The following is a 9,600-nucleotide window of genomic DNA, read 5'->3' on the forward strand; positions in this document are numbered from 1 at the left end:
CGTCATATGTCGTCATATACTACTACAGTAACATTACTAGCTCAGCATTGACATTATTGCGTATCAGTAGTAATACTACTGCAGTGACACTAGTAGTATTTTTATACTTCCAAATATTGGAAACTTGTATGATAGATCAACATTTAAATTTCATTAAGTTTAAAAATCGAGATTGTCGATATCGATTTAAGCTAGAATTAGGATGATATTTTTCCTTGATTTTGTGCTCATTTATGATAAGAGGCAGCTAATAGGTCAGCATTTATGGTAACAGACATTATTCCCTGAAATTCCTCAATACAAAAATGACATAATAAGATTATATTAAATAAACATATATTAAATAAACTACAAAGTACAAATAAAAGTAATGTTATTCAGCAGGAATAGAACAATAAAATAAGAACAATAAAATAAAATAAATACAAAGAATTATTAGAAGAAAAGATTTAGACTTTATCAACAGTTGTAAAAAATGTTCCGATTCGTAAAAAAATTCCACAAGTTTCTAAAAAGTTATAAAAGCTATAAATTCTGAAAAATTTTGAGAAAGCTTTTATGATTAGAGCGATATTGCAATTGTCGAAATGAAATAAAAAAAAATGTTGATTCGATCTTTGAACGAAAATATTCGAAATATAAGATTACGTATCACAAATTTATATCAAAAATGTTAAAAATGTATCAAACTCTCTACAGATGTAATTTTTTATCACTCGAAAATGTTGAAATTTCGATGCAAATTTCGATAACTTTTCCATCATAACGAAGAAGTCTTTTCGAAGAACTATTTCTGAGTACTCACTTCAAGCGCGTTAGAGTGAATAAATACTGTGGTAGGAGCATTTTAAAGCATGTTAGAGCATGTAAACAAATCTTATATGATTTCGAAGGATTATATTCGAAGGATATAACTTTCCTAACTGTGAAAATATGAAATTGTTCACGTGAATTTTTTAGCCAAGGACCGTGGTGGCGGAAAAGCGGAAATCTAGAGAATTGATAAATATACTTCGGAACTAACTGTCTTATCCTCCGATAATTTATCTTAAAGCAGATGTTAACAATTGAAGAAATAATATCACATTGACGGAAGAGAGATTATATATATGTAATTATTATAATAATATATATTACAAAATTATTATTACATATATATATATTAAATACATATATACATACAATTAATGAGTTAAAAATGACTAAAAATGACTAAAAATAAGATTTAAAATGTTATATTTAGTCAAATAATTATTTATTTCTTAGCAATTACTATGAGCAATTAATACATTATATAATAACCCTAACAGCACAAAATCGATTGTAAGTGAAATCGACTCTGAATCGACTATAGGACTATTTCTGGATGTATGAAAAATGGACGTCCACAAGTCGATTTTAGATGATTTGAAGACGTCTCTAAGAGTTGCGTTCCGTTTCTTGCGTGATGCGCATAGAAACATAGAAATTCGTTCTATTTCTCTTCATGCACATTCGCTGCATGCATGATTCAACCTATCGCCATTGCATGACCCCGTCTCTTCCGGTATATGAGACATGAAGTGTCTCACCTCTTGAACTGAGGCAGTTTATGCAGCTTATACATTCAACATATAATAATATTTTAGCGCGAAACTGAAATCATGGGTTGCTCGGCTCGAGTAAGTGTACTCAAAATCACGTAAGGGTTAAAGATACGTAAGTAGGATGCTCAGAATACTAAGAAAAATTTTTTTAATTTAACATTTCATATATACATACATTATATAATATATATACGGTATAATACTTTGGTATTACCGAAAAATTATGCGTATACTGATATTATGAAAATTTCGGTTGAATACCAGTATTTAACGTCCAATACTGATATTTGGATCTCGGTTTTGCATATACCACTATAGAATATCGATTTTTAGCCCCTGATTTATATAATACTGAAAAATTAATATATTGATATATTACCGCTATTTTTCATATCGTTTTAAATTCCTGAATATAAAATAGTAGATTATGATAGAGGTTAAATTTACATTAGTCATATCCTTACAAGATAGATAGAGGAAAGTAAAAATAACTTTAAGGATGTTTTGTATGTATAATTGTAGCAAAAAGTTTCTGAAATTTAATTTTGATGAATATGTACCGTTTTCATGTGATTTGAATAAAGATTGTACAGAATCTTATCATTTACTCATAACTAAAATGTAGAAATGTATTTTTGAATTTCTATTGCTAATTATTTCTGAAAAAAATGAAAAATTTTTGACAGTGATAGTATCTCAAATCTAACCTTAAAATCTTTATATTTTAAACTCTTATAACTTCAAGTTGCTTCACAGTGAATCGATTTCGGATTTTGTTATAAGTGTCTGAACATATGTAAGAATAATCTGTAAAATTTTTCTGTTAAATTTCTAATATTTTGGAAATAGGTATTAAACATCCTTTTTGGATATTTTAATAATATTTTTCTTTTCGTTTTATTTTTCTTTTCTTGCAGAATAAGATTGTAAGTGCTGCTCGAAAAATATAAATCTTCTTCTTTTGTTAAAAAAGATGTAACAATAATTATCGAATGCATTTGTAATTCAGTCAATTTTAAATTATTCATGTTCACATAAATTCACTGCGAATCCGTTCCATTATTAAAATCGCATGGAATGTATTGGAGAAACGGAACATATCCTGCACTCTATGCCATGCACTAAATATTCATGAGCTTCATGCAAGAAACGGAACGCACCCAGTCATACAATGTCCCACTTTAAAGACGATTGTAAGTCGACTTTAAGTCAACCATCATACGGACATTCTAGGACGTAGCGCGCATGCGCAATGGTGGAAATATTTAAATCGGGAAAATCTATCTCTAGATTATGTTTTTTTTACGGCATTTTTCGTTGGGGCTGCACCCATCCAGTGTTTCCATAAGAATGTGTTCAAATTTTCACAGCCTCCATGCAAATATATATAATATATAACTTTAATATACTAATATATAATTTTAATACACTAGTATATACTCTTATGGAAACACTTCAGTCAGAAATAATTCCTCGAAAAGACATCGTTTCGACGTCGTTACGATGAAAAAGTTGTCGATTCGAAACTTGCATCGAATAACATTTCAACATTTTCGAGTGACAAAAAATTACGTATGTAGAGAGTGCAATAAGAGATAATTTGATACATTTTTAATATTTTTAGTATAAATTTGTGATATATCTTCTTATATTTTGAATATTTTCGTTCAAAAGTTGAATCGACATTTTTTTTCGATTTCATTACAATTGCAATATCGCTCTAATCATAAAAGTTTTCTCAAAATTTTTCAGAATTTATAAATAATTTTATTAACTTTTTGAAAATTGTGAAATTTTTTTTATGAATACATTTTTTACAACTATCGATAAAGTCTACATCTTTTTTTCTAGTAATTCTTTATACCTTATTTTATTGTTCTACTCTTGCTGAATAACATTATTTTTATTTGTACTTTGTAGTTTATTTAATATAATCTTAATACGTCACCTTTTTGAGGAATTTCAAGAAATAATGTCACTTATTATAAATGAGCATGAAATCAAGAAAAAATATCATTGACTATCAAAGTCTTGCTAAACTAATTCTAACTCGAATCGATATCGAAATGATTTTGATTTTTAAATTCATGAAATTTAAATGTTGGTCTATCATACAAGTTTCCAATATCATTTGGAAGTATAAAAATACTACTAGTGTTACTGTTACTGCAGTAGTATTACTACTACGTAATAGTGTCAATGCTGAGCCAGTAATATTACTATTGTAAGAGTATATGATGTAACATAGAACTACTTCCAGTAATTATAATCTGGTATAAAAAATTTATTAGAATAAAAAAAATATATATATATATATATCATTAGAGCAATTAGTATTATTTCAGCTAATAAAAATAATATTTTACAGTATTATTAAAAACAAGTTATTATCATATATAGGTGTCATCATTTGTACATTACTATTATATTTTTTGTATGTATTCCGTCTCTTTTACAACATTTTTGAACAAATATGTTACAACTATACATCCATTAGCATTATAGGTATTCATAGTTCCTTCTTTGAAGAAGCAGTCCCCGATCACAGAAATGAAGCATGGTAAGGGAAGGTTCGAATTCGTTCGGATGGGTGACCGCGCTTGAGTGCATCATAAAATTAGTTCTCGAATTCATAAAATAAATTTCTTTTTATTATAATTTTGTCGAATATCCTCTAAAATATAATGCTAAAATTTATTTTCACAATAAAATGAAACTTTAATGAAATTTTCTCCACCGCTATTACGCTATTAGTGACACTACTTGTCGAATTTACTTATTGCATTAGTAACACTAGTAGTATATTTTTATGCTAGATCAATTCAAGATTTTATTACCAACTTGAAAATTAATCGAAATTGAAGCTAAAAATCCATTGAAATCAATAGAAATCAATAGAAATCAATAAAAATCGAAAATTTTCGAAATGACGTCTTTTCGAGAAATTATTTCCGATTGGGTGCATAGTCCTAAGGAAAAATACCATTAAACTATTATTTATAAAAATCAGTAAATTATTACTCTAAAAAATATATAGATATTTATTATTTGTATTATTGTAGCATGTTACATTTATATATTTTACATTTTTATATTTTTTATATTTATTAAAAAATGATTTTAATAGTAATGTTTTATTATATTTTATATATTGTTTATACTAATATTGTTTATTTTGTTTTGTAACGCTTCTTATTCTATCACCTGACGGAACCATTTTTTGATGGCTTCTTCTAATTCGGCAGACGTCGACTCTGGTAACCGTTTCATCACCGAGTCTGAAATATATACAATTAAAATAATTGCATTAATAAAAATAAAAATATAAAATAATATTTTCACCAATTAAATATAAGGCAATAGATTTTGATTACACTTTTTCATTTTTGCAACAATGCAAATTTTTTTTTAAATAATCAATCAATAAGAACTTGCACGTTTCAAACAAGTGTAGAAGTATGGGTAGAGCACTCTATAATATATTTTTTAGTCCTTTCCCCATTCTTTATTCTTTCTTCAATCTTCTCAGCTCAGCGACGGAGTGGAGAGAGAGCAAGGGATTGGGAAAAGGAGCAAGAGAGTGACTAAAAATAGGATTAAATATGCGAATACTCTGCATCCCAGTCAGAAATGAATCGATATCGAATCGATGTCGATTCCATTATCATTTCTGACTGGAATATTATAGCTTTAGTGGGCAACCTTATACGTTCCAAAATTATCTATTAGCACCGATGAGGTATTAAGACGGCTAGGATGTATTAATTGGACATTTATTTGATATCAGTAAATTACTGATATTAGAAACAGATAGTAGACATCTACAATCTAATTTTGAATATAATTTTTGCATTTATGTAATTCACATTTGTTAAAATTATCTGTAAACTGTAGGGGTCTTTATACTTTTGATATGTATAATATTATATTTAGTTCATCGATATTTTAAAATAACATTTATGATGAATTTCATGGACGCATGAAGATTGCATGCAAAAGGCTATGTTTCCAATTTCACAAAAATGTTTTAATTGTTATGGAAAAATAGGTATAATGAAATAAATATTACCGATTATTAACTTGTATATGGATGTGGATTTAAAACTTACACTACTTTTCTGACTTGACCATGATATTTGAGTGGCTACTTCATTAGAGATAATTTGTGATAAAGTATTTCTAATAAACTGCTTACACGTCGAACCTCCGATTCGACATATCATATGTTCCTATAATATAGTTAAAAAAAAATACACAATGGAATATTATGAATGGAAGAAATATATATACGACAGCGAAAATGAAATACACGTGTTTGAAAACAAGTTCAATCGATGGTTAATTTGATACCGATCATCATACATCTTTTTATGTAGCAATTTTGCCACTTAATTCTCTATTTGCATTATGTCATACTTTAACATTATATCAAATCCTTTTCAATAATGCTCAATATAAAATTACCAAATTTAATACACAAATGGACATATAAATAAAAAAAGTCCTTGATGATACACGAGAAATTAAATATGACAAAATTCAAAAGTTATAAAATGGCAAGTAAATTTTTAAGCAAACACAATTTTCCTAACCAATACAAACATTTAAAGTAATATTTAATAAATATGACAATATGAATATACTTATTGTTTTCTCATGTTGGTACTCCCTTCCTTTTCGAAATTGGTAAGCCATCAATATTTAAGTCCAAATAAATTACACAATAGTCACAATAGTCGAAAACATGAGGAAAACGATTACCGATTGATATAAGTGCTTTTAATAAACCGTAGTGAATGTATTGATCTTTGGAAAGGATTTTAATATCTGAGTACCTGGTCTTGGGATGTTCAAAAGTGTTCGCGCATCCCAAGATAAATCGTCATGCCCTTGCTTGAAAGAACTTGTAATAATGAGGTTAATGCATTTTGACTAATTTAAAATTCATTCGCCCAATTGCACAGTTCACCTGTCAAAGACAAATGTACATTTTCTTACGGGTTGATTTGAAATTCGTCTAATGATGAACTACTGGCATTGTACCAATTTCGAAAAGCTCGAAGAGTCAGCTTTGGCCGATTTTAGGCAGAATTTCTGATTTGCCATCAGTGTTTATCATGGCTATCAGAAAGCTTGCTTAGCTTTCTTCAACCATTTGTGGATGAATATCTAAATTTAAAAAATAATGGATTCTCAACAAATAGCCCCTGCAAATCAATATCCGTGCTGTTATCTAAGATGCTCCTGCTCGAACATATATTACTTGCATAAAATCACATAATGGACACTACCTGTGGAAAATGCACTGTCAGGGGCGAAAGAATAAACAAGCGAATGACTTTTTTGGATACCACTGCTCCACTACGGACCAATATTGATTTCATTAACAGGTCGCAATCGGAGCATTATCTTCAAGGTATTTCATTGCCATTTGAATTGATTTCAGTTCCAATTATAACTAATATCAGTTTCTAATAAATGTGAATATTGCGAATTATCTAATAAAGCTGAATATTGCGAATAATTGATCTCTATCATGCCATCTTCAATCTCAGGCTCTTCAAATTCGAAGGCTGATGAACATGATGGACCATCGATTGGATTGTTATCGTCAATATTTAAGAGTGTTGAGTTATCGTTAACATTTGAGTAAAACTGACTGAGAGGCTACTTCACGATTGTAATAAAGTAATTGAATTGTAATAAAGTTCGCCGATTTCGTTGACGTTTCGATAACTCAGAAAATTGTTTGGACATTTTCAGATTTTCTAATTATTTAAATCATAAATAATTAACCTACACAATCCGGCTCTGATTATATACGCGTTATATCCAATTTTAAAATGTCTTTAATTAATAATTAAATACATAAATAATATTTTACACAAAAATACATTATCATAGTTGCACTGACATGTTCCCAAATCTTTTATAATATTAATTCTATTCTTTAATTATTAACAGACTCCCGGCCGCTATTTCTGCAATCGCCATTTATTAGCTGTTGTATGCTGCATCGCACGCAATCACGTGCGCATACATTGCAGTGATATCTCACGAATATTTTGTGTAGGCTTTTTGACGAGTCAATTTATGTCGACTATTTAAAAAAATAGATTATATATTATTCTTATAGGCAGTAATCCGATTCACATGCTACATAATGCTCATGAACAGCATGCGTCCTTGCTTAACTATAATATAGTTAAACAAGGACGAAATGATTCTAATTTTGTGAGTGTAAATCGCATTAGTCGTCCTAAAGTCGACGTCTGTACAAAGTCAACTTACAGTCGACATATTGACGTTTGTGCTGTTAGGGTTACATACAATATTTTCCAATAAAGAGGAAGCAGAAAGCGTACCGTTAACAAAAGGAAGCGAATTGACAACTCACAATCAGATAACAGTAATGCGTGGCGAGCAGCAGCGAGATCATATTCAAATTATTCAATTAGATGACATGGATCATATATATAAAGGCAAAATAACAGCAACGAGCTCGATTGCGCGCCTGCGCGGCACACTGCTAACAATGCTGACACTACGCTTCTGCCTCGGGATTCGCAAAACAAATATGTAAATCAATCATGACTCGTCTTTAAAAATAATGATACAATTAGTCATAAATGATACAATGGTTGTGTGTTCGTAATCAATTCAATTTTTCCATGTAAAAATTGATCTGCAAATTTAATCGAAACAAGAAAATCGATTATTTAAAAAATCGATTTTTTTAAGTCAAAAAAATCGATTCTTCAAAAAATTAATCTGAATCGCATATCCCTAGTTTGAATAGCCTTTTTGACGTTTCTGACATGTGCGTGCAGGTACATAAAATAATTTTTAAAAATACTTAGTTTATAATTTAATAATATTTTATATAATATTTAGATAATTATATAGTTTAGGGGGTCCGCTTCAAAAATCAATAAAATTAGGCTCATTCGACGCATTTTTGCATGAAATGAAAGAATCTGGCAGAAAAAAAGTGGCGCTCTGCTTCGCGAACCTACTATTACTATTATTTATTAAAAAGTTGCAACATAAACAATCATAAACAACGTAAACAGTATCCACTTGGAATATTTTTCCAAAAAAACCTAATCCTAATCAAACTCATTTGTTGGTGCGAGGAGATCTTCATTTTGTATGGAAGATTGTAAACCTAGTAGAACTTTGCTTCATGAATGTACAACTTTCTATGAGAAAGTAAAAAATAGGTTTGGTTAGGATTAAGCGGGGAGCATAGACTTTAGCATAATGCATATGATATATGAAAATATGAGGCATAAGAAAATCAACCAATCAGAGTTCTTTATTTTACGGAAAAAAAGGAAATAAAAAACTTTATTCATTTTAATTTATTTTTTTGCTTGATTATGAAGGCATCTCCTTCTTAAGGAAATTCGTAACTTCCCTTGAAAAAAGGAATAAGGTTAATAAGATTCCTTGTTTTATCAGGGAAGGTTTATGAAACATGAAATGAGGAACAAATAAGTACATGTATTTGTCATTTTTAGTTCTTTTCGTATTCTTTGTTTTCTCTTCAACCTTCTCTCTTCTCTTTTCAATCTTCCTAGTTTAGCGGCAGAATGGAGAGAGAGAGAGAGAGAGAGAGAGAGAGAGAGAGAGAGAGAGAGAGAGAGCAAGGGATTGAAGAAAGGAGCAAGAGAATGGAAAAAGGACTAAAAATGATAGATGCGAATACTCATATTAAGTAGTCATAGTATAACCAGTAGAGACACTCAGCGAAAAAATGCGTGTTCGCGCAGGTATGACTGCGCAGCTTTTGTTTTGGATCTAATGAAATGCAAGATGACAAGAATGTATATATTACACAGATCCCGTATGAGCAGACATCCGTGACAAAAGAAGACAATTTAAGAGCTGCGCCATAAATATTTATAAAAAATATACATAATACAATATACAATATACAATATACAATATACAATATACAATTTACATAATTATTTATTAATATATTTTTATAATTATATTTAATTAAGTA

Source organism: Atta colombica, unplaced genomic scaffold, assembly GCF_001594045.1.
Source record: "Atta colombica isolate Treedump-2 unplaced genomic scaffold, Acol1.0 scaffold18, whole genome shotgun sequence".
NCBI classification, from domain to species: Eukaryota; Metazoa; Arthropoda; class Insecta; order Hymenoptera; family Formicidae; genus Atta; species Atta colombica.